This window comes from Macaca thibetana, chromosome 9 (genome assembly GCF_024542745.1).
Source record: "Macaca thibetana thibetana isolate TM-01 chromosome 9, ASM2454274v1, whole genome shotgun sequence".
NCBI lineage: Eukaryota > Metazoa > Chordata > Mammalia > Primates > Cercopithecidae > Macaca > Macaca thibetana.
Window position 1 is genome coordinate 8415501 of NC_065586.1, and position 24849 is coordinate 8440349.

At 42.5% G+C, this 24849-nt stretch overlaps 1 pseudogene; it reads right to left on the reverse strand.

The window, feature by feature from the left end:
* Positions 1-4523: 4523 nt before the first annotated feature.
* Positions 4524-24849, reverse strand: LOC126962194 (keratin, type II cytoskeletal 8-like; annotated as a pseudogene).

Below are 24849 nucleotides of genomic sequence, written 5' to 3' on the forward strand. Positions count from 1 at the left end.
GTTAATTTCAGAAGTGAAATTCACCTGTCCGATGTGCCTTTTCCTCAGGGCGAAACTCTGCTAATCTGAGAAGCTAATCTGAACTAATGCTCAGTAATGGGCTAAATGCAGCCCCTCTAGGGGAAAAACATATCTGCATGCTAAAAGGGGTGTTTTGGAGAGTTCTGTATTGCATACCTATTTAGAAACCTGGAGAGAGAGAGAGAGATTTGGGGCAGGGTTGTGTGTGTGTGTGTGTGTGTGTGCACGCGCGCGTGTGTGTGACCCTGAAACAGCACTATTTAACTGACAAAGGCCAGGTGCCATGGCTCACACCACTAATCCCCGTACTTTGGAAGGCCAAGATAGGAGGATCACTCGAGCCCAGGGGTTTAAGACCAGCCTGGACAACATGGCGGAATCCTATGTCTACAAGAAATACAAAAATGAGCCGGACGTGGTGGCATTTGCCTGTAGTCCTAGCTACTGGGGAGGCTGAAGTGAGAGGATCACTTGAGTCCAGGAGGTTGAAGCTTCAGTGAGCTGTGATTGTGCCACTGCACTCCGGTCTATGTGAAAGAGTGAGACTCTGTCTCAAAACCACAAAACCCAAGCAAGAAAACTGACAAATGACTCAAAAGCCTGGCCCTTGTGTACACAGATAGGAGAAATTAGAGAAATTTATTAACACCTAGCTCATCCTTTAATATACGTATTCTTTGATTGACTACCGCCCTGGTACGTTTTGTTGTTGTTAAAAGGAGTCAGGAAGTGCTGCAATGATTGGAAGTGGTATTTTAAGAGTAGCAGGGTTTGTGCTTAGGAATTTTTTTTTCTTTTCTTTTCTATTTATTTATTTCTTTATTTATTTAAGACAGAGTTTTGCTATTTTGCCCAGGCTTCTTGGCTCACTGCAACCTCTGCTTCCTGTGTTCAAGTGATTCTCCTGCCTCAGCCTCCCTAGTAGCTGGGATTATAGGTTCCCGCCACCATGCCCGGTTAAGTTTAGTATTTTTAGTAAAGACGGGGTTTCACCATGTTGGCCAGGCTGGTCTGGATCTCCTGACCTCAGGTAATCCACCTGCTTCAGCCTCCCAAAGTGCTAAGATAACACGCGTGAGCCACTGCTCCTGGCCTTATGCTTAGGAATCTTAAGAGTGAGTTCAAAGTTGAAAAAAATGAAGTGGATGATCTGAGGGGTGTACAGGGTATTTTAGAACCTAAGATAATGAAAACAAACACAATGACACGCACTAGATTTTCTTAAAGGACAGAGCCTAGGAAATCAATACTCCTAGCTCCTCTTACTCTTCAATGCCTGGGTAAATTCAGAATGGTTATTTCTGTTTGGCAATTTATAAATATGAGCTCCTCTCTGCTCAGACAAATAGGAAATATTTCTCTCCAGTGATGGATATGGCCATTTTACACCAGAGATAAGACTGGTAAGAAACAAGCACTAGGAAAAATGCAAGCAGAACTCCCATCCTCTTCACTTTCATTCAACTGGACCTTTGAGGTTGAGCTTCTGGAAAGACCCTGAACATTACATGCAGTAAACAAGATTGCAGAACGTCCTTCTAGCACATTGTTCTCCCAGCAACCAACACCTTGCTTTACATTTGCCTTTAATTATAACCTTAGGCAGAAGGGCAGGAATTGCCAGAGCCAAGAATTCTTTTTGAATTTGCATCACAAACATCTCAGTATCTTAGGAATTTTCTCTCTCTCTTTTTTTTTTTTTTTTTTTTTTTTTTTGCATTTTGGTAAGTCAGTTTCTATGACACTGCAATAAATAGTGGTTCTCTGAGAATGGAGACCTAGCTTCCAAAGAACAAACTTGGCTAAAACATGTTCCTTTTCTAGGTAGGCACTGTTTTGCAATTATAGGGGGACAGCCCACACATCCTAATGAATGCATATCTGCAAACCAAGAAAAAGGGTGGAACAGGACTTCCAAAGAATGCCCTGTAGTTCTGCACCCCTCTTCTAAATCTAAACTGTTGGAGGTTCTACTCAGGTTATGCAGATATACTTCCTTTATCTGCTCTGTAGGTTTAAATACGTTCTCTGTTACCCACTGTATACATTTCACATTATGATAAACTCCCAAAGAAAGAGATTGTTTTCTTTCCGCCAAATCAAGAGTGCCTGTCCCTATCCCTTCTCTCACTCACTGATCCCAAATGCAGAATTCAGGTGCTGACACATCGCCCATGCATCCCTTTGGTTCTTTGCAAGTTGCCTGATCAATAAGATGCCCCGTGATCCCCGGACAGGCTCTGATGCTGGGATTTCGGCAGCTAGCTGCACCCTCTGAGCACACTGCAGGCTGTTGCACCACCTGTCTGCCCTTTTTTACTTGCAAAATGGAAATCTCTCTAAGCTCTATCGTCTTTGACATTGCTGTAAAAAACCAGTTTTAGCGATAAGATGAACCAAGCAGAATAGCAGGATGGGATATGTGGCAGGGATATATTTTTGACCCCATATTTTAAAACTTTAGATGCAGCAGACATATCTAAGTAAAGTTGTGCCTTGCCTGCTAAGACAGAAGATTAATATCCAATAAATTACTCCCCCCAAGTCCTGAGTCCTGAAATTCTTAAAGCACAATACTATACTCCATCATAGTACATCAATTCATCTTCTTATTGTGTTTTTTTCTCATTTTATTTTTTTGATTAATGTGTTTTTATTTTCACAAATGTCTCAAAGGTCCTTGCCTACTGTGACATTTTAAATATATCGTTAATATTTGAATTTTTAAAAACTAAAGTCACAGAATTTTTCTCTCTGAATATTTAAAAGTAGAATAGGGTAAGGGATTATCATTTGAGAATTATTTTGATCCTATTCTTTCTGGAGGCAGTAGAATTAATTTGACCTTTAAATGTCTACCTCAGACCTATGCTTCTCTAAAAACATAATCTGAGTCAGGTAGGGAAGACCGAAATTTCTGCAAAATGTGACATAATACATGCAGGAGATGCTTAATTAAAAGACAAAATAATCTAAATTTTAAAAGCTGTAGCCTGATCAAAATTAAGAGGTATGTTCTTTTTCCCTTTTCATATGTCCTTTCGCTTTTAGGGTGCAGTAATAAATACATTATAGAGGTGAATGACATGATGTAGATTATTTTCTAATTCAAATCTTACTGTGTGATCCTGAGAAATATTTTAGTTTATATGCCTCGTTCTTCATCTATAAAATGGTATAAAGTTTATTACTTTTCACTCTTGAAGGCAGTGTGATATGTTAGAACGAACTTAAGTTTTGAAGTCAGGGATGCCTGAATCGGAGACTCATTTTTTTGTCTTAATATTTTTTCATGTGATATCAGGCAGATTCTTGAACACTTCAGAGCTTTATTTTATTCACCTGTAAAATGAAAAACTATATTTTGATCTTAGTTTTACGGTGGAGATTTAATGAGATTACATATGTAAAGCATCTGGCATGAAAACTAGTAGTAGGTCCCCAGCAAATGCCAGTTTTTTTCATTCACTCTTTCTTCTCTTAGGCTGTTGCACCAGATAAGTGTTTTGGATATTGCAAATGTTAACACGCACGGCACTTACAAGCTGCTACGTAATCTGCTAAGCATTTTATATGTTGCATTAACACATTCAATTCTTACAATGACTCTATGAAACAGATGATATTATTGTCTCCATTTCATAGATGAAGGAACTAAAGTACAGATAAATTAAATTTACATGATTAAGGTTGCAAAGCTACATAGTAGAAAACTATGGATATGAACCCAGGCTGTCTGGTTTCTGAGTTCCCCTTTGCTTTTTTTTTTTTGGAGACAGTCTTGCTTTATTGCACCAGCTGGAGTACATTGGTGGGACCCCAGCTACTGTAGCCTAGAACTCCTGGGCTTCAATGATCCTCTTGCCTCAGCCTCCTAAGTAGCTGGGACTACAAGGGCGCACCACCATGCTTAGTTAATTTTTTAAGTTCTTTGTACAGATGGGGTCTTGCTCTGTTGCCCAGGTTGGTCTTCTAGGACCCTGATAAACAAACCTGACAAACTCGACCAGGACCAATTAGAGCTGGAAGGCCCTTAGGAAATCTTGTCCAGTGCTGCCCAAGCTGTTTAGAACACACACAGGATTCTTGGTAAAATATATTTGGGAAACACAAAACAGTTAAATTGGTGTTCCTTGTAAAGCTTTATTAGAATGTCTCATGGAGGCATTTGGTATGCTAAAGTTTATTGTGAATCTCTGAGCAAGCGTACATATGTGTGCAACACTGTAATTCTCAAAATCTCTGGCCACATAATTTTTTTTCTTTTTTTTTTTCTTTCCCCCCTCCCCCAGAGCTAGCTGAGGTTTTATTTTGGGGCTGGGTGGGGAGCGGTGGGGAAGCAATTGAATTGTTTTGTAGCTTGAGGCATGGGCAAGGGGGGTGACCAGGCAGTAAACTCCCCGGCGGGTGGGCTGAGCCTCGGGTGGGTCTCCCAGCGGCCTCCCTCCCTGGCTCTGGGGCAGCCGCAGGAGGGGCAGGCTGGGAGCGGCTGCCGCAGCCCTTCACGTGGGCAGGACGTCAGAGGACTCGGACACCAGCTTCCCATCGCGGGTCTCGATCTTCTTCATAACCACGTCCTCTTCAACGATCGTCTTCATAACCTTCACCAGCAGGTTAGGAGCTGGAGCCCGCACTAGAGCCAAAGCTGGAGCCCAGGCCGTGGCTGAGGCCGGGGCTCGTGAGGCCCCCATAGGGTGAGCTCAGACCACCTGCATAGTCGCTGGTGGTCTTTCTATGGATACTCATGTTCTGCATCCCAGACTCCAGCCGGCTCTCCTGGCCTCCAGCAGCTTCCTATAGGTGACGATCTCCATGTCCAGGGCCAGCGTGACGTTCGTTCATCAGCTCCTGTCGCTCACGCAGCTGCCGCGCCACGTCCTGCCGGACCCGCTGCAGGGCGGCCTCCAGCTGGGACACCTTGGTGTTGGCCTCCTTAACAGCCAGCTCCCCACGTTGCTCTGCATTTGCGATGGTGGCCTCCAGGGAAGCCTTCTGGCCTTTGAGGCCTTCAGTGTCAGCCTGGGGCCAGCTGATGTTCCGGTTCATTTCGGAGAGCTCAGTCTTTGTACTCCGCAGGTGACCCCCGTGCTTCCCAGCCAGGGTCTGCAGCTCCTCATGCTTGATCAGGTCCATGCTCTCAGCCTCAGCCCGGCTGCGGCTGGCGATCTCCTCGTACTGCGTCTTGACCTCAGCGGTGATGCTTTCCATGTCCAGGGAGGGGCTGTTGTCCATGGACAGCACTACAGACGTGTCCGAAATCTGGGACTGCAGCTCCCGGATCTCCTCTTCATACAGTAGCCTGAGGAAGTTGATCTCGTCAGTCAGCCCTTCCAGGCGAGACTCCAGCTCTACCTTGCTCACATAAGCTTCATCCACATTCTTCTTGATGAGGACAAATTCATTCTCCATCTCTGTATGCTTATTGATCTCATCCTCATACTTGTTCTTGAAGTCCTCCACCAGCCCCTGCATGTTGCCAAGCTCCGCCTCCAGCTTCAGCTTCTCCTGGCCCAGAGTCTCCAGCTGCCGCCTAAGGTTGTTGATGGAGCTCTCAAACATGTTGTGCTTGTTGCTCTGAGCTGTCTTCTGCTACTGCAGGAGGTTCCACTTGGTCTCCGGCATCTTGTTTTGCTGCTCCAGGAACCGTACCTTGTCGATGATGGAGGCAAACTTGTTGAGGGTCATGATCTGTTCCTTCTCCAGGGTGTGCACGGTCTGGATATTGGGGACCACCTCCAGATTAAGGGGGCTCAGCTGGCTCTGGTTGACTGTGACGGCAGGGATGCCTCCCATGCCACTGGCCCTGCCATAGACTCCCCCCAGCCCTCCCTGGAAGCTGCTGATACCCACTGGGGAGAAGCTCGAGGAGCTGATGCGGGCACCGGGCCCACTTGTGTAGGAGTGGCTGCTGAAGGTCTGGGGGCCAGAGGTGGACACTTTGTAGGACTTCTGGGTCACCCTGATGGATATGGTGGAGACAGGAGTGGAGGCAGGTAGGCTGAACCAGGCGGAGATTCCAGAAGGAGCGGAGAAGCTCCTTTTTTTTGGTCCCTAAATCTTTTTTAAGGAGCACTTGGTAACAAGTCTGAGGTTCACAGCTGTCCATATAATCTGTGTGTCTCATATTGCAGTGGAGAAACGGATGTCCACACGTGGAATGGAACTTGCTCAAATGGCAGATGTTTAATTGGTGGCAAAATTGAAATAAAACTCAGATCTTCAGCCTCCAAATGGAGTGCTCTTGCTACTACACCAAATTATAGTGCAGTAGATAATAGTGCCTGAGATAAAGAAGCACAGTATTTTTTTTTCAATACTGCCTAATTTATTCAGTACAGTGAATAGAACCAACGTGTATCTTTCCACTCTAATATTGCCACTTCTAAGCAAATAATTAATATAGTCCATGGCATTATTTTCTCCTGCTTCTCGGGCTGTGCATGGACCTCTTAAAAACTAGACATCAGGACGGGCGCGGTGGCTTATGCCTGTAATCCCAGCACTTTGGGAAGCTAAGGTGGGTGGATCACAAGGTCAGGAGTTTGAGACCAATCTGAACGATATGGAGAATCCCTGTCTCTACTACAAATACAAAAAGTAGCCAGGCGTGGTGGCGGGCACCTGTAGTCCCAGCTACTTGGGGGACTGAGGCTGGAGAATTGCTTGAACCCAGGAGGCGGAGGTTGCAGTGATCCGAGATTGCACCACTGTACTCCAGCCTGGGCGACAGAGTGACACTCCGTCTCCAAAAAAAAAAAAAAAAAAAAAAAAAGAAAAAGAAAAAGGCTAGACATTAGCCTTAGGGCTGGTTCTGGGTTGGTTATTGTGTTTTCAAGTGCCTGAGATCACATCTCTAAAGCGCTCTTCAGATATGTGGGCCATATGAATCAAACAACTTAGGAACACAGTTCTAAAATCTTTGAAACATCTTTCACCCTGCCAGAGGTTTGCATATTACATCTGAGGAATCTTACAAACACCTGGTGTCAGGTAAACAATAACAGGTGAATTCTAGGAAGGGGGTGGATTGAAAAATGTGGGCAGGTCAAACATGAAGGATGGGAATAGAATTACGGTGCTGCTAGTAATTTTGTAAACCAACTTCCTAAGTTCTAAAAAAAGGTGGGGGGAGGGGGGACTTAATTTGAGTCAGTAGCCACTGTCAGCCCATCCTTAACTGAGAGAAAACAAAATAGTTTCAAGGGAAGCTATATTGAAGTCAGCTAGTATAGTGAAGTCAGATCATTCTGATGTATCCTAATTCTCTGTAATGATAATGCTTTTGCGTTATGTCCCTATCAGGATCCACTAAAGCATCCTTAGTGGCTAGGTGAGGTTTTGAAGACGAGAAAGTCAAATGGAAGGTTTAGAGCATCTTGTGTTACCATTCTAATTTCAGAAGAGTAAATACTCAGAGTAAAAATTCCATAAGTAAATAAATACATACACCAAGTGTATGACAACAGGGCACCAGAAGACCTGGATTTCTGGAGGAGAGACTCTGAAGAGGAGAGTAGGGCAATCCTCTGTTCTCATTCTTCTCCTGTAATCACAGTGGGTTTACAGATGTTTCCCTGCCCCTCCAGTGGGCAGCTGGTTCTGTAACTGTCTGCAGGGCAGGGCTGCGAGCAGCCTGCTTACAAAGATATATTTGATATGCAAATGACAAGGCCTAAAACGGAGCGGCTGATAAGACGCAAGACCAATTTCAAGTGAGGGTCACAGTGGGGGGAAACACAATGATGAAATTCATGAATTAGACTTCTGTTTCCCCTTCCTTTGTCAACAGGAAATATTTATTAATTAAACCAAGGAAGGCTAGTGGGTACTGATGAGCAAATTAGCACATCAAAACCTTGGATGAAAGTTCCCGAGAATAGCAGGCCAGGGGAGAGATCTGGGAAAAGAAAAAGAAACTGGAATTTACAGCCTATTTTGATATGAATCAAGTAATAATCAAGCGATTTGTTACATCCAAGGGAAAAAGTTCATGTTACAAAATTGCCGTTAATCAATTTAAAATAGTTTTTAGCTTTTTTTTCTTTTGTTTGCGGGAATGGTGACAATCAGACTATGGAAAATGGTGACAGGAAATTTGTCGTAATTCTCATCAGATGGTAAATATTTCAACTCACCAACTCTCATAAGAATATATACAAATTACAGTAGAACTTAAAAACAACACAAACAGGCACAAAGATAGTTAACACGGTGAAATTACTTTCTATTGAGATTCCCCAGCTTTTATTTCCTTAACTAGCCAGTTCTGGAATTTCAGAGTTTGTTCTCTTGCCCTGCTTCCTGCAAACCTCAAACTTTTAGGAAGCAGTTTCATAGATATATTTTTCTAAAGCCGGCTTGCTAGTATGCACACAGTCGGGCGATAAAGGATTTAAGCAGGATTTACATTTTCACAATCCTCACCCTTGGCAGCCAGAGAGCCATTTCTGCTGCTGCTGGCAGTCTCCCTTGCTTCTCTCTACAATAATTTTATCTTAAATTATTTACTATTTCTTGCTGCTTATTTGCAGCCTTTTCTTTTGGTATTCTTGGTCACATCCATAGGCAGAAAGTAGGCAGATCACCTCATTCCGTAGGTCTTGATTTCCTCATCGGTAGAAGGAATACTGAATCTGTATTCTCAACATGTGCTCCACGATTAGAATCATCTGTGGGATTTGCAAATACAACAGCAACAACAATACCCCTACTCTCAGAAATTCTGATTTGATTGTTTTGGGGTGGAGTCCAGGCACTGGTATTATTTTAAAAAGCTCTGAGAAGATTTTAATATACAGCGAGGGTTGAGTATCACCAACTTTCTAAAGCCTTGCCACTCCAAGTGTAGCAAATGATTCTTGGTCCTGAACGACACTTCTAAATACATTTACATATCTGTATCATATTTAAAACATTCTCTGAATTACCAGAAAAAAATATACATATGTATTCATTCCTTGGTAACAAATCTGAAATTATGCTCAATGCCAGATAGTATTTATTCAAATATTAGATCAAGTAACTATCATTCTCCCAAATATCACCTTTTGCAAAACTGTAAGTTCAATTTTAGAGTCATTTTTTGTTTCCGGAATACTTTTAGAAGTTCTTATTTCCCTTCGGTTTGTTCTCTGGTGCTTTGTGGTTTTAGAGAGAAAAGGATTGGGGTGACTGAGGCCAACAAAAAAATAGCAAAAGAGAGAAAAATGTGTACAATAATAGGTTTACAGAGAAAAATAATATATGAACATTAAAGTCTCTGAGCATGTGAAAACATGGAAACTGTACACTTATAAGTAGAGCTCAGTTATAGCCCTGGCAACTGAGGAGAAAAATACACAGCTTTGTACAAATTTTCTAAGGCTAAGGCATCTTATAAATGTGCTTTTATATCCTTGACCAGAATGCTGGTGAATCTAAAAGAAAGAGTACAAATGAGGATTGAAGACTTGCTTTCTCTTATTACCCTTATCAGATCTCAAGATGATTGAGAACCAATATTTTTACCTTTTGAAAAAAGAAAAAAAAAAAAAACCTAGCTAAGTGTTATAAACAAAGAGGATAAAAAGAGGGCTATGACTCAAGTTAACAGTTAAGTCTCAGTCTTTCAAGTCTTACATGCAGTTTTGCATGAGGTCTGGGACTAGCATTGAAATAAACATTACGTTGATGACCTTTAAAAGATAAGCTTCCAAAAGTTAACCTAAGAGGCTGGTGGTTTGGACCTGTAATAGGCAGAACAAAGAAAAGGTCTCCCAAAGTTATATTCAATTCCTAACTCTCAGGACCTGTGAATATGGCAAAAGAGTGAATATCACCTTATGTAGCAGAAGATGTGGGTCTTGAGATAGAAGATAAGGGTCTTGAGAAGATGTGGGTCTTGAGCAGAAGATAAGGGTCTTTAGAAGAGCTTGCATTAGATTATCCAGGGGGGCTCTAAATGCAGTTGTGTGTTTCCTTATGAGACAAGTGGAGGGAGATTAGATAGAGACACACACAGAGAAGAAGGCAAGGTGCATATGGAGGCAGGGATTGGAGTGATGTGGCCATGAGCCAAGGACACCCGCAGCCACCCAAAGTTGGAAAAGACAAGGAATTGATTGTCCACCAGAGCCCCTGGAGGGAGTGGGGTTCTGCCAGAAGCTTGATGTGGTACTTCTGTTTTCCAGAGTCATGAGATAATACGTTTCTGTTACTTTAAGCCACCAAATGTGTGGTAATTCGTTATAGCAGCCCCAGGAAACAAATACAGGGCCCAATAGGGAAGAAAAGAGAGAGGGGTAAGTATTACATTGTGTAAAGTGAATACTTCTATGTAAAAGGAATAACCGGAAGAATTCATCAGAATTCCTTTGTTTGCTATTTGCTTAGCAATTATTTTGTTTTTCATTTTTTGTTTTTTGTTTACTTTTGTTTTTTGTTTTTATTTTATTATTATTATTTTTTGAGACAGGGTCTCACTCTGCAGCCTAGGCTAGAGTGCAGTGGCATGATCATGGCTCACTGCAGCCTCAACCTCCTGGACTCAGTAGATCCTCCCATTTCAGCCATGTAGCTGGGACTACAGGTGTGCGCCACCACTCCAGGCTAATTTTTTGATTTTTTGTAGAGAAGGGGTCTTACTTTGTTGCCCATGCTGGTCTTGAACTCCTGGCCTCAAGTGAACCTCCCACCTTGGCCTCCCAAAGTGCTGGGATTACAGATGTGAGTCACTGTGTCTGGCCAGCAATTACTTTCCATACAACATACTTTGTAGCCAATGATCTTAAGACACAACTCAATAATATCATCCCTGTTAGATTAAGCAACTTCCAGACTAGGTTCTGAAACTAATGAAGGCCACTGTCCAGCAAATACACTGGGGATTGTGACTCTCAGTCCACATTGTAATCCCAAAGCTAACATCTAACTTGTGATCTTGGGATGATTTACACTCTTTACCCCATTCTCCTAGGATAGGAACACTACTTAATGGGCTGGAGGATTTACCCTCCATTATTCTTTTTGCATTGAGAAGATAATATATTTCCAGGGTTTGAGAGCACTCACCAACTGTCCAGTTATGTTAACTTAGTGTCTTGGTACATTAGTTTGCTGGAGCTGCTGTAACAATGTACCACGGACTTGGGGTGCTTAGGCAACAGAAAGTTATTGTCTCTTGGTTCTGGAGGCTGAAGTCTAAGGTCAAGGTGTTGGCAGAGTTGGTTCCTTCTGAGGGCTGTGAGGGATGGGTCTGTTCCAGGCATCTCTCCTTGGGTTGTAAAGGGCTATCTTCTTTCTCCCTGTGACTCTTCACATCATCTTCTCTCTACGCATGTCTGTCTCTGTATACAAATTTTCCCTTTCTATAAGGACACACATCATAGGGAAGGTCATATTATCCATATTGTGGGACACCTTAATGACCACGTTTTCACTTGATTACTTCTGTAGAGACATCCTATCTCCAGATAAGGTCACATATGAAGGTGCTGGGGATTAGGACTCTAGTGTACCCATATTTTTGGGGTGGAGAGGGAAATACAATTGAACCATAATGCCTGGTTACCGAAGACACGTTGGAACAGTCTCTACTGTTCACTCCACTTATCTTCATGCTTATGTCTCTAGGCACTGTGGTCCATGTTAGGTTTAATGTTCCTTCTTGCTTTGCCTCTGATCAGGCTAGAGACAGTCAACAAGGCAACTCAGTCAGTCAGGTGGGTGGCATCAGACAGCTTGCTCTAACGAGACACATTAATTGCCTCCTGGAGGACTCACGGTTGTTTCCTTGATGTTTTAAATTAATTTGGAGAAGCAGTGAAGACTTATGGTTTGGGACAGGGGAATGTCCTCTAAATGCTGGTAAAGCAATAGATCCACATCCACATTTTACTAGGTTGGCAGGGGGGAAAACAAGTAAGAAAATCTGTCCAATGGAGGCTTCATATTCAGTAGGAGTGAGAGGGAGACTGGTGGGAGCTATGGGAAAAGAGCCCGGTTCAGCTTCATAAAACTTCCCTTCTTCCCCTAGGACTAGAAGAAAGAAAGAATGCAGCCTTCTTACGTGTGCCCTCCTGGTAATCCAAATGTTTATTGTTCATTATGCAATATTTTTCTATACGGTGCCTTGAGGTCTTGAGAGGATTTCCCCTCTAAAGAATGACTGAATAATGATGGATTTAAAAAAACACAGGTCTAGGCTGGAATGGGAAAAGCGTTGAAGCTCGAAAGTGGCAAAGAAAACACACAAGCAGGGAAAGATAGCCTCAAGCAGAGATGCAGGGGTGGTGACTTACTGCCACTCAGGGGACTTAATCGATCAACAATATCACTCACCTTTGTGGACATTCTCCCATTAGATTAGTAACATTCTCCCATTAGAGATTCATTTGAGTTAAGCGTGGCATAGCAAAAAGTCTATAAGCGGTAGAGTGAGAGTCAGGTAGACTCAGGTTGGAGTCCTGAAACTGGTGTTTATTGGATATGTGGTTTTAGCAAATTTATTTAACCTCCGAAAAGAGAGATGTTCAGGGTGACTGAAAAGAGTCACTTTGAGTATTAGATGAAGTGATCTCTGTGAAAACCCCTTGTATTAGTCTGTTCTCACATTGCTAATAAAGACATACCTGAGATTGGGTAATTTATAAAGGAAAGAGGTTTAATTGACTCACAGTTCAGCATGGCTGGGAAGGCCTCAGGAAACTTACAATCATGGCAGAAGGGGAAGCAAACATGTACTTCTTCACGTGGTGGTAGGAAGGAGAAGAACGAGAGCTCAGTGAAGAGGGAAGCCCCTTATAAAACCATCAGATCTCAGGATAACTTACTCACTATCATGAGAACAGGATGGGGGAAACTGCCCCCATGATTCAATTATCTCTACCTGGTCCCTCTCAAGACATGTGGGGATTATGGGGACTACAATTCAAGATGAGATTTGGGTGGGGACACAGCCAAACCATATCACTCCTCTAGCAATTCCTGCCATGTGATGGGATTCCTGTGTATTCATCAATCCCCCCAGTTTCCACCAGGAGATGGCCAGTGGGGTCCAGAGTGTTTTCAACTACAAACATTCTAGAGGGAGTGGCATATTAAGGCACACATACCTTAGTCTTGGTCTAAAATAGTCCTGGGTTATTAAAGTTTCTCCTTTTGATTGGAGAGGGCAGGGGTAATATGAAAATATCAGTGGGGAGGTGAGGCCATGGGAGGAAGGTGAGAAGGGGGTGCCTTGGGCATTAGAAAGTAGAACTACTCCGGATTAGAAGGCAGAAGGAAAGGCCACTGGGACCTGGAGGAGGGCTACTGTTTTATTTTTCTTTTGGAACAGAGTGATCTTACCACCTAAAAATGCTACGATGTCATTTATAAGTGGCTGTTGCCTGAATTTACTAACAAAGGGTAAAAAAGTCAATTTATGAATGTTATTAGACCTGATGGTTTTGGTAAGTAAGAAATTAAGATCATCCCCATTCATCTGTAGTTAAATCAAACTTGACTGAGAAATTAAGTGGTCTAATTTGTGACTGGCTTAAATAAGTGTTCAAAATACCTAGTGGGCACCTAGAAGCATGAGACCTGCTATCCTCTTGTCTTTATGATAGTAAACTGGCAAATTGGATCACTTTGACCTGACGTAATTCATTCGCTGCTATGAAGGCTTAGTCTCAGGTTGCTGTGTATTAATAACACTAATGTGTATATTAACTTTTCTATTCTCTAAGCTATTTGTGTAAGTAATAGCTTTGTCTTAATCAAGGTTTTTATGATACAGAAATATAGTTTCTCAGGCTTGTTCCTTAAATAATAGATTTTCACAAATATGGCCTCCTCAAAGTCTGGAGCTTTTACACTAACAATCAATTTGTCTTGAGAGCAGAAAATTTAAAACTATATTACCTTACTGTGAGGCATCGCCACAGTAAGCATTTCTTGTTCAAGAGAGACTGAGGGTGCAGAGTGGCTATCTAGTGCTCGTGTTCCGTGCTGCTGATACCTTGTGTGGCCTATACTCCGTTTAACCATCACCTTGTGGCACAGACATACGGTCGTGCCCTGGGAAGCCTTAGTCTGGAGACTTGGCCTCAGTTGGAGAAGACTGGGTGCTGAGCAGGTTCAGCAGAGTGCCCAGAGTTCATGGTGGCCATCTCTTTCTGCAAGGGAAGGAAAAGACGCACGCATAGGAAGAGTAGGAATATGACATTGTCCTTTTGTAGCCAGGGCAGGAAATGGAATTGAGGGAAAGTCCTCTAATGAGGTTACAGGTAACTTGCTTTCTAATCACCTTAGTGGCTTTATTAATTTTTTTTTAATAAACAGAAATGGGGTCTCACTCTGTTGCCAAGGCTTGTCTTTCACTCCTAGGCTCATGCAATCCTCTTGCATTGACTTCCCGAGTAGCTGGGATTACAGAGGCATGTCACCATGCCAGGCTATTTTTTTTATTTTTTCATGTTTTGGAGACGATATCTCACTGTTTTGCCCAAGCTTGACTCTAATTTTCTAAGCTCAAGTGATTCTCCCACCTTGGCCTCCCAAAGTTCTAGGATTACAAGCATGAGTCATTGCGCCCAGCCCTTCGTGACTTTATACTCAACTTTCTTCTTCAAGCCTCAAGATGCAATTTGAATAGGATATTCGGTACCTTGATTTTGTGAGGCAATCACGGGTGATTCTCTTTTGGTCATACGCGGTTGGTTGGCTCCTAGGTTTTATATCCCATCACCAAGTATTTAATTCAGCACTGACTCAGCTAAATGTATCAATTACCTAGGAGAATTTCCTATAGCCCTTTTGGGTTCTGTAATTTCAGTGTTGGCCAGGAACAAATTGATTTATCTAGTAATGCTAAATACAGCAGCTTAATATTAAACAACAGACATCAAAGCAGTTTACTTTGAGATTATCAGCTGTTTATTATGATTGGGTCAGTAATGAGAGAAACATCAAGAAGTGTTTCAAGAAAGATTTTCTTTTTTTCTTTTTTTTTCCTATACTCCACATGTAGGCCAGTAAGATTGCATTGCCCAGCTCAATCACATGTTCCAAATCTCCTTCAGGGCAAAGTTTAGGAAAAAGTGTCCTGTCGATTTAGCACATCTAGATTTTTTATTTTTTTATTATTTATTTATTTATTTATTTATTTATTTATTTATTTTTACTAGAGCCTTTTCTTTCATGTAGTTTAAGTATCACATCTTTTCCTTTCTCTATTTAAACATTGAGACAAGGGTTAGGGATAAATGACCATCACTATTTTAAGTATTGTCTTTCCCAGGGACATTTGCATTTTAGCAGGGAACTGAGCCTTAGGCCAAAGGGATAACTTTTTAATAGTATAATTTCAGGCATTAACAAATGATCTGGGTGGTAAGTTTTGGCAGTTGGGCAAACTGCCTATCCCTAAAACCACTCCAGATCTATTTGCTAAGCCATCCTGAAATTAAAATAAAAGTATTTGCAAAATTTATGATGGTACAAAAAATTATAGTGAGGGATTCACTTAGTGGTTTAAAGTCATAGTGACTACTTAAGCCATTATTTTCCAAGTCAGAATTTACTTAAATGTTCAATCTAATTTCTTTCTTAAAGAGTCTCAGTGTCTAGGAATTTCTCATTTTAAAAAACTGCAATCAAATTAATTAAAGTGCAAAGCCTTATAATAAAACTATATCAAAGAGACAAAAGTCCACTCTTAGATTATGTTTTCCAGCTAGAGATTCAAAAAATATGAGTGCCTGTCATTCCACTTACTTAGGAGGCTGAGGCAAGAGGATCACTTAAGCCCAGGAGTTTAAGGCTGTAATGCACTGTTATTGTGCCTGTGAATAGCCACTGTGCAACATAGTGAGGCCCCGTCTTTGAAAGATAGAAGGAAGGAAGGAAGGAAGGAAGGAAGGAAGGAAGGAAGGAAGGAAGGAAGGAAGGAAGGAAGGAAGGAAAGAAAGAAAGAAAGAAAGAAAGAAAGAAAGAAAGAGAGAGACAGAGAGAAGGAAGGAAGGAAGGAAGGAAGGAAAGAAAGAAAGAAAGAAAGAAAAAGAAAGAGAAAGAAAGAGATGGAGAGAAGGAAGGAAGGAAGGAAAGAAAGAAAAAGAAAGAGAAAGAAAGAGATGGAGAGAAGGAAGGAAGGAAGGAAAGAGGGAGGGAAGGAAGGAAGGAAAGAGGGAGGGAAGGAAGGAAGGGAAGGAAGGAAGGAAGGAAGGAAGGAAGGAAGGAAGGAAGGAAGGAAGGAAGGAAAGAAGGAAGGAAGGAAGGAAGGTAGGAAGGAAAGAAGGAAGGAAGGAAGGAAGGAAGGAAAGAAGGAAGGAAGGAAGAAAGGAAGGAAAGAGGGAGGGAAGGAAGGAAGGGAAGGAAGGAAGGAAGGAAGGAAGGAAGGAAGGAAGGAAGGAAGGAAGGAAGGAAGGAAGGAAGGAAGGAAGGAAGGAAATATGAATATCTCCGTAAGTGCATAAATGTTTCCCTAATAATTTAAAAATATGGCTTCACGTCTGTATGGTGGATTGAAGCTGTGAACAGGTTGTGTCTCCGAGGCCTGGTGCCAGTTTTTCCAGAAAGTCCACAAACGTTAGTTGAAATCCATGTATTAGTTAAGAGGAGACATTCTTTCCAGTTGAAGTTAGGTACGTCCCAGTCCAAATTTTTCATTCAGAGTCTGTCAGGACGCATTTGCCAATGGAAACAGATACTTTGGGAAGCCTTTTGCAAATGTTAGTGTCTTGGTTCACTTAAATTAATTTATTCCTTATGTCTGCATTGGGGAATGAACACTGCCAGTGGAAATGTAAAAAAAAAAAAAAAAAGGTCAATAAAAAGAAAAAAAAAGATGGTGAGACATATCATTCCTAAATTCAGTGCTTTTATTTATTTATTTATTTGAGATTCACTCTGTCACCAAGGCTGGAGTGCAGTGTCATGATCTCGGCTCACTGCAACCTCTGCCTCCTTGGTTCCAGTGAATCTCCTGCCTCAGCCTCCTGAGTAGCTGGGATTACAGGTGTCCGCCACCATGCCTGGCTAATTGTTGTATTTTTTTGTAGAGACAGGGTTTCACCATGTTGGCCAGGCTGGTCTTGAAATCCTGACCTCAAGTGATCCAAAGTGCTGGGATTATAGGCATGAGCCACTGTACCCACCAATTCAGTGTTTTCTTGATAGATTTATCGCAGTGACCAGATATCCCAGCACTGTGATATGTGACTTTGGACTTTATCTAACAAACACCTACTGAGTACCTACCATGTGTCTAACATTCAAGCCAAATAGTGGGGACAAAGAAGCAAACCCCAAAATGTCTCCCCTTTCAAACTTATTGTCCAGTGGAGGAGAGAGGCAAGTAAATAAACACCAGACAGTGTGATCGATATGATTTAAATAAGAGGGTCAGGGGACTCACCACCCCATGGGCTGAGGTCAGAGGCAGTCTTCATACATGTCTACATGTCCTCTTCTCTAGCAGACAGTAAGTTCCATGAAGACAGAGACATGTCTTTTCACTTCTGGCACATAGTAGGTGCTCAAGTAACATCTATTGATTTAGTGGACGACTAAGGGAATTAATCAATGTCAGGCCCTGGGATTACAATGGTGAGAAAAACTGACATAACTTCTGCTCTCATGAACCCTCATGGTTGACTGACATTTAACAAACAAATAACTGATGGAAGTTGTCTTATGCATGCTGAGAAAAAGTGCAGGGTACTATGAATGAGGACAATAGGCAAATTGATTTAGCCGCGGACTCAGGAATGGAATCTCTGACTCAGAGATATTTTAGCTGGGATTGGGAGGGTGTGTAGGAGTGAGTAGGTACCAGCGGAAAGCTGAGTCTGCCAGGTTGAGGGAGAGCATGGTCAAAAACGACAAGATATGCAGCAGGTTGGTAGAATTTAGGATGGAAAAAATGCCTGAAGAGTGGTGTTCTGTGATGCACCTATGCATGGATGTGCCTACTTGGTCTTATGAACGCACTGGTTCATTTAAACTTCAACTCTGGCAGCTGTTGGTCACTGAAATTAAACATTCACACTTTGGGGCTGGTTATCTAGAATTGGTTATAGAATCAGAAATCTGGTTATAGAATCAGAAAAGCTACACTCTACGGGAAGCCAGTGTGATGTACTTCAGCCATCAATATCTTAGTCAGCCTGGGCAACAGAGTGAGTCCTTGTCTCTACAAAAAATAAAAATAAAAAAAATTAGCTGGGCATGGTGGCCCATGCCTAGAGTCCCAGCTACTTGGGAGACTGTGGCAGGAGGATTGCTTGAACCCAGGGGTTTAAGGCTGCAGTGAGCTATGGTAGAACTACTGCACTCCTGCCTGGGCAACAGAGTAAGACCCTGTCTTCAAAAAAAAAATCTTAGGACCTGAGCTCTGCTATTGAGCCAAATAAACAGCAGGGATGGGTTTTATTGGGAAATGAGTAGCTTTGTAATTAGCATGATAGATGTTAGAGAGAGGCTCATTGGTGAAACTAAAGTTATGTGGATTGGCCAAAATACTTTAGATACCCTTCACGCTTATGAGAATAGGTTATAGAATCCAATGAAGCCTAGACTTTATCATTAGGAATATTCTCCTCAAGTTTCTAAATCATTCTCTAAGGCTCCATTCCTTAAAAGGATTTCTGGTGGTCTGATGCCAACAAGAGTGACAGCAGGCTGCCTTTGAAATGTTCCTGTGTCAGCCCTCAACGGATCTTTCAAGCAGTGATGTCAGAGTATCTAGAAGGATGGAGAGCTAGGTCCTCAGCAAGCTTACACAATAGAGTGTCCACACTGGTCTACTTGCTGTGTTGGGCTAAATTGTGTCCCTCCCCCAAAATTATATATTGAAGTCCTAACCTCCAGGAATTCAGAATGTGCCTGTATTTAGAGATTAGGCTTGTAAAAAGTAATTAAGGCAAAGTGAGGTCATATCCAAATAAAAAATAGGACTGATGCCCTTGTAAGAAGAGATTAGGACACAGAGGCAACCCTCTGAGGACACAGAGAAAAGGTGGCCATCCCCAAGCCAGAGAGAACTCAGAGTGAATTCAAGCCTGAAGACACCTTAAAATCAAACTTCCATCCTCCAGAACAGTGAGAAAATAAATGTCTGTTGTTTAAGCCATCCAGTCTGTGTTACTTTGTGATGGTAGCCCCTGTAAACCAATATACTTGCTAATAAAAATTATGTAATAAGTAACCACATATATGGAAGATTGTGGCCTCAGACATACTTTAATTTTAGCCTAGGAGTGAGGCTGTAGGTAATAGCTAAAATTACTCACCTTAAAAATTTTGGGGCCGCGCGGTGGCTCAAGCCTGTAATCCCAGCACTTTGGGAGGCCGAGGCAGATCACGAGGTCAGGAGATTGAGACCATCCTGGCTAACACGGTGAAACCCCGTCTCTACTAAAAATACAAAAAAACTAGCCAGGCGAGGTGGCGGGCGCCTGTAGTCCCAGCTACTCGGGAGGCTGAGGCAGGAGAATGGCGGGAACCCGGGAGGCGGAGCTTGCAGTGAGCCGAGATCGCGCCACTGCACTCCAGCCTGGGCGGCAGAGTGAGACTCTCTCAAAAAAAAAGAAAAAGAAAAAAAAAATGTTGGTGGCTTCTGTTATGTGCCAAAAAAAAAACATGAGGATAGTACACCAAAAGCATGGTTTAGATGGGTTCACAATAAAGCTGCTAGAAAAATAATGACTTGGCCGGGCACGGTGACTCACGTCTGTAATCCCAGCATTTTGGGAGGCCGAAGGGGGCAGATCATCTGAGGTCAGGAGTTCAAGACCAGTCCAAGTAACATGGTGAAAACCTGTCTCTATTAAAAATACAAAAAATTAGCCAGGCATGGTGGCCCTTTCCTGTAATCCCAGCTACTTGGGAGGCTGAGACAGGAGAATCAGTTGAACCTAGGAGGTGAAGGTTGCAGTGAGCTGAGATTGTGCTGTTGCACTCCAGCTCAAGCATACCTAAATTTGGCATATAGCAATGCTCAAGAAACACTGGTGAATGAATGAATGAATGAATGAATGAATGAGTTGAGAGTTGAAGGATAAGTAGGAATTAGATGGCAGAATGATGCCAGGACAGACTTTCCAGGGACCTGCCACACAAGAATGAAGTTACAGGGCCGGGTGCAGTGGCTTGTGCCTGTAATCCCAGCAGTCTGGGAGGCCGAGGCAGGCGGATCGCCTGAGGTCAGGAGTTCAAGACCAGCCTGGCCAATGTGGTGAAACCCTCTACTAAAAATACAAAAATTAGCCAGACTTGGTGAGGGGTGACTGTAATCTCAGTTACTCAGGAGGCTGAGGCAGGAGAATCGCTTGAACCTGGGAGGTGGAGGTTGCAGTGAGCTGAGATCATGTCATTGCACTTCAGCCTGGGTGACAAGAGTGAAACTCCATCTCAACAAACAAACAAACAAAACAAAACAAAAAACAACAAACAAGAATGAAGTTACAGAAGCCTTATCGGATGTGGGTAATTCCATCCACCAAAGTTGTTCACTGATTTTTTTCTCTAGTGCCACATACTTTGGTGCCCCAAACGTGTTTATTATAAATCTGACAAGTACAACGTGTTTGTAATAGAAGTAACTCACAAAATAGTAACAATCAACGTTTTCAGTTTAAACTTAGATCCCAATAATAGCTAGAAACACTTTTAATATTTGTAACTAACATTTGCCCATACATTTAGAGTCTGCAAAGAAGCCTTTCCATCTGTTATCATATTTAACCCATGCAACAGACATGGAGAAAGGAATAAGAAACATCTCAGTTTGTCTCCTCTAAAGTAGAACCTGAAACAAGAGGCCAAGGTGGCAGGACCACTTGAACCCAGGGGTTTGAGGCTGCAATGAACCAGGTTGGCACCACTGCAGCCTGGGTGACAGAACTCACTTGGGTCTGGGTGACAAAGCAAGACCCTCGGGTGCCAGTAGTTTATTCTCTTGGGAATTGATCGCAAGCATTGGAAGTGAGGGAGTGTAGAATAGAACAGGTACAGGAAAAAGGCCACTGAAAAACCATGTCAGAATTGTCCTACTGGAGAACTGGGAGGCAGGGCATTTGTCCCCTGATTTCTGTCCTGCGCTGGTTCAGGGTTGCCCAGGGAGGGGTCCTTATTTCTCCTACAGGGAGAATAGGCTGTGCTTGTGCGTGAACTGAGTAACCTCCAAAGCCTTCAGAGAAAGCCAGGAGGCAGAGAAGCCACAGATACCGGGGCTTACAAGGATGAACACCCTTTTTTTTTTTTTTCAAGATAGGATCTCACACTGTTACCCAGGCTGGGGTGCAGCGGTATGATCATGGCTCACTGCAGCCTTCAACTCCTGGGCTCAAGGGATCTTCCCCCTCAGCCTCCAAACTGAGTGGGACTACAGGTGTGAACCATCATGCCTGGCTTTTTTTTTTTTTTTTTTTGAGATGGGGGGTGGGTCTCACTATGTTGTCCAGGCTGGTCTCAAACTCTTGGCCTCAAGCTATCCTCCCAACTCTGTCCCTTAAAGTGTTGGGATTATAGGTGTGAGCCACCTTGCCAGGCTCAAAGTAGAACACTTTTAAATAAGTCAAGAACTGTCCATCACAGCTACGCTGAAGTCAGTTGGACCACGGGAGTTTGGCATGACAAACATCTGCTGTAAGGCCAGCTATCCTTGTCCTTACCTTCAAGAGAAGACGGATGCTCAGAAAGTATTGTGCCTTTGCCAAGCTCTCATGAGAAGGCACAGTTCTAATTTTGGTGGATCTCACTCCAAATGCTGTGTTATCTCAAAGTTTATCACAGAGAATTCCCAAGGTCAGTACACTTTACTACATTTAATAAGGTTGTCAACTCTACGGACAGTCCCCTGGAAACATCACAGATAGTATGGTGAGGTTTAGATATCACTTCCAATCAGAACATATAACACTTGGATTCTGAAAACAGCTTCTACTAGCATTTTGGGGAAAACACACTTATGAGTATAAAAACGTTCTTCTCTCCTTTCACGTTAATTCTCCTTTGAAAAGGCCTAGAGATTCCTCATTGCCTGACTTCAGCCCAAGACGGCAGAGTGAAAAAGCTCTTGTTTGAGATCCATGAGTCGGCTGAGAGCCCGTTGCCAAAGGCATCATTTCATTTGCCCAGCTCCTTGGCGATGTCTCAGAAAAAGTCTGACTTTCCAGAGATATCCCACCCGATTCCCAGTGTGAAGGGGTTTCTAGCTCTATAACAAACTGCTGAACCTGTTTCTAAAGCCGACTGGGTTTGCATACTAAGAATCCTTTGGGATTTTGTTAGGGCTAGCTGTCCTGAGCATGTGCAGTCGCTGCTATTCCAAATGAAAGAACTAGTTTGTTTGTGTTTTAATTATCTCTTCTTACAAGATCTACCCAGCAGTATTGCTCCACACGGCTTGAAAGAATTTAATTAAACCAAAAAAAAAGGGCTTTGCTTTTGTTGTTGTTGTCGTTGTCGTTGTTAGTTGCTGGAATGAAATCAGACTCTGGTTGTGCCAGTGCGTGGAGATTTTTTTCTTGTTCTTATGAACAAATTGCTATTAATACTAAAGACACAAACACTTAGGAGCACAATGCATTTTTTTTTTGTACTGCTTAGAGGGTGTCCCTCTTTGCAATTTACTAACAGAATGCAACTTCCAAGAGATGAACACCCTTAGTTTCCATGGAAGGAATCAGAACTCTGTCTGCTAATTGAAACAGAATTAGAGAGTTGAAGTGGGGAACTTCAGTGTATTTTTAGTTCTGCAGAAAGGCCACGTAGAAATAACAGAAGAGGCCGGGCATAGTGGCTTACACCTGTAATCCCAGCACTTTGGGAGGCCAAGGCTGGCGTATCACGAGGTCAAGAGATCGAGACAATCCTGGCCAACATAGTGAAACCCCATCTCTACTGAAAAACACAAAAATTAACTGGATGTGGTAGCATGCATCTGTAGTCTCAGCTACTTGGGAGGCTGAGGCAGGAGAATCATTTGAACCAGGGAGGCGGAGGTTGCAGTGAGCCCAGATCATGCCAGTGCACTCCAACCTGGCAACAGATCAAAACTCTGTCTGAAAAAAAAAAAAAAAAGGTGCAATAGCTTGGAATATCAGCTGTGGAAATGCCTTTGGGACCTTCTGATCCAGTTATTCCAAGGGACAGGGAGCAAAGGAACAGACCAGAAGTGGCTCAGTGGCCAAGATACGTTTCTTAGCCAACTGTGGCATGAGACTTCATTATAACAAATAAATATGACATTTTCTTCATGAAGGGAATACTGGTTTATGTTAGAAAATTTAGAGAAGCCATACATGAAGTTTCTTCAAATGCTCCTATTATGTCATCTAAGTACCTAAGGTCTGACTGTCAGGATGTTTCTCTTTCTATGTCATCTTCTTTTATCTCTTTTTCTTGCATTTTCTGAACCTTGGAAGAAGAAGGGAGAGTAGATGAAACTCAAAGCAGATTCTGGGGCTCATTAGCAGTTTAGATAAAATGCTGGCTACAGAGGAGCGGGGAAGAGAGCCTTGATTCTTAAGACACAATCCAACATAATATGCCTTTATTTCACACATTCTGGGGACAGCCCACCATCAGGACCTTTGTAGGTATATAAAAAAAATGATATCGGCTTGCCTTCATAGCGCTTACAATCTATTTGGCTACATTGGCAAAGCACTGCATATTTAAAAAATACCGATTTGAGATATTTTTCATATTTGAGAAACAGGAGAGACACTCAGGGTGACAGAAAAGTTAGATTTTCTTTCAGTTTCAAATTCTACATAGTAAAGGTTTGAGTGGTACTTAAAAGCCAGAAAAAAGGGTGATTATTACTCTGGGCTATTTCTCTTAGTTACTCACTTATTTCTTATGAGATTATCTTTTGTATCACCTCACCCGAGATGCCAACATATCCGCAGTCATTTCTTTATTGCAATTGATTTTTTTTTTTTTTTTGCATTGAGGAAAGGTATCTGTAGGTGACTTACAATGACGTCTTTGAGTTAGTTGATCAAGAGGTATTTGATATGTTCATTAATTAATTTATCCCTTTATTCACTGGATATTTATTGAGTATATACAATGTTTTATATGCCAGGAGTTTAGTGGAAAACAAAACTACAAAACCCTGCTCTTATGGAACTTGTAGTTTATGACTGAGTCTCCACGTGGGTATAGAACAATTGAGAAATTGTCTAAACCTTTTAATGACTGTTCATATATGATGTTCTTTGAAGAATACTTTCAGGACCTTTACTTAAAAACTTCTTTTTCTTGTGCCTGTAGGATGCCCTAAATTCCAGCTGTGCTCCTTGAAAACATTAGAAACATCTTTGAGACAGACAAACATGTAAAAATTAGCAGCTGCTAGGAAATCACTAAGAACCCGGCAGGTTCTTTACAACGTGATATGTGGTTCTGGACCAGTCAGGTGCTCAGGATGCAGGGTGATGCCAGGTGGCAGGGATGGTGAAGGGATGGAGTCTTAGCACCAAGGCAGTGAATGAGGAGGACACACTGAGGCCACAGCATGAGGAGGGCGGCCAGAAGGCACGGAGCAGAGGGAGATGGGAGACAGGACTGAGGAGGAGGATAAATGAGATAATTTCAAATACGTTCCCAGCTTTGTTGCTGACTGTCCTTGATTCCCCAATGCTTTTCGGCGAGACATGTCGGCCATTGCTTTCGTCTAGATGGCAGAAAGGTTTGGTGCAGATCACTTAAAAGAAACCCGAGATGAGCGGTTGATCTAACGTTACATTCGAAAGAAGAATGTGGCCAACCTACTGCTACGCACGACAGAAGAACTTCTGCCTTGTTCTCAGAAGACATGTGGAAGCATCGACCCATTTTGCCTTTTCCTCGCAT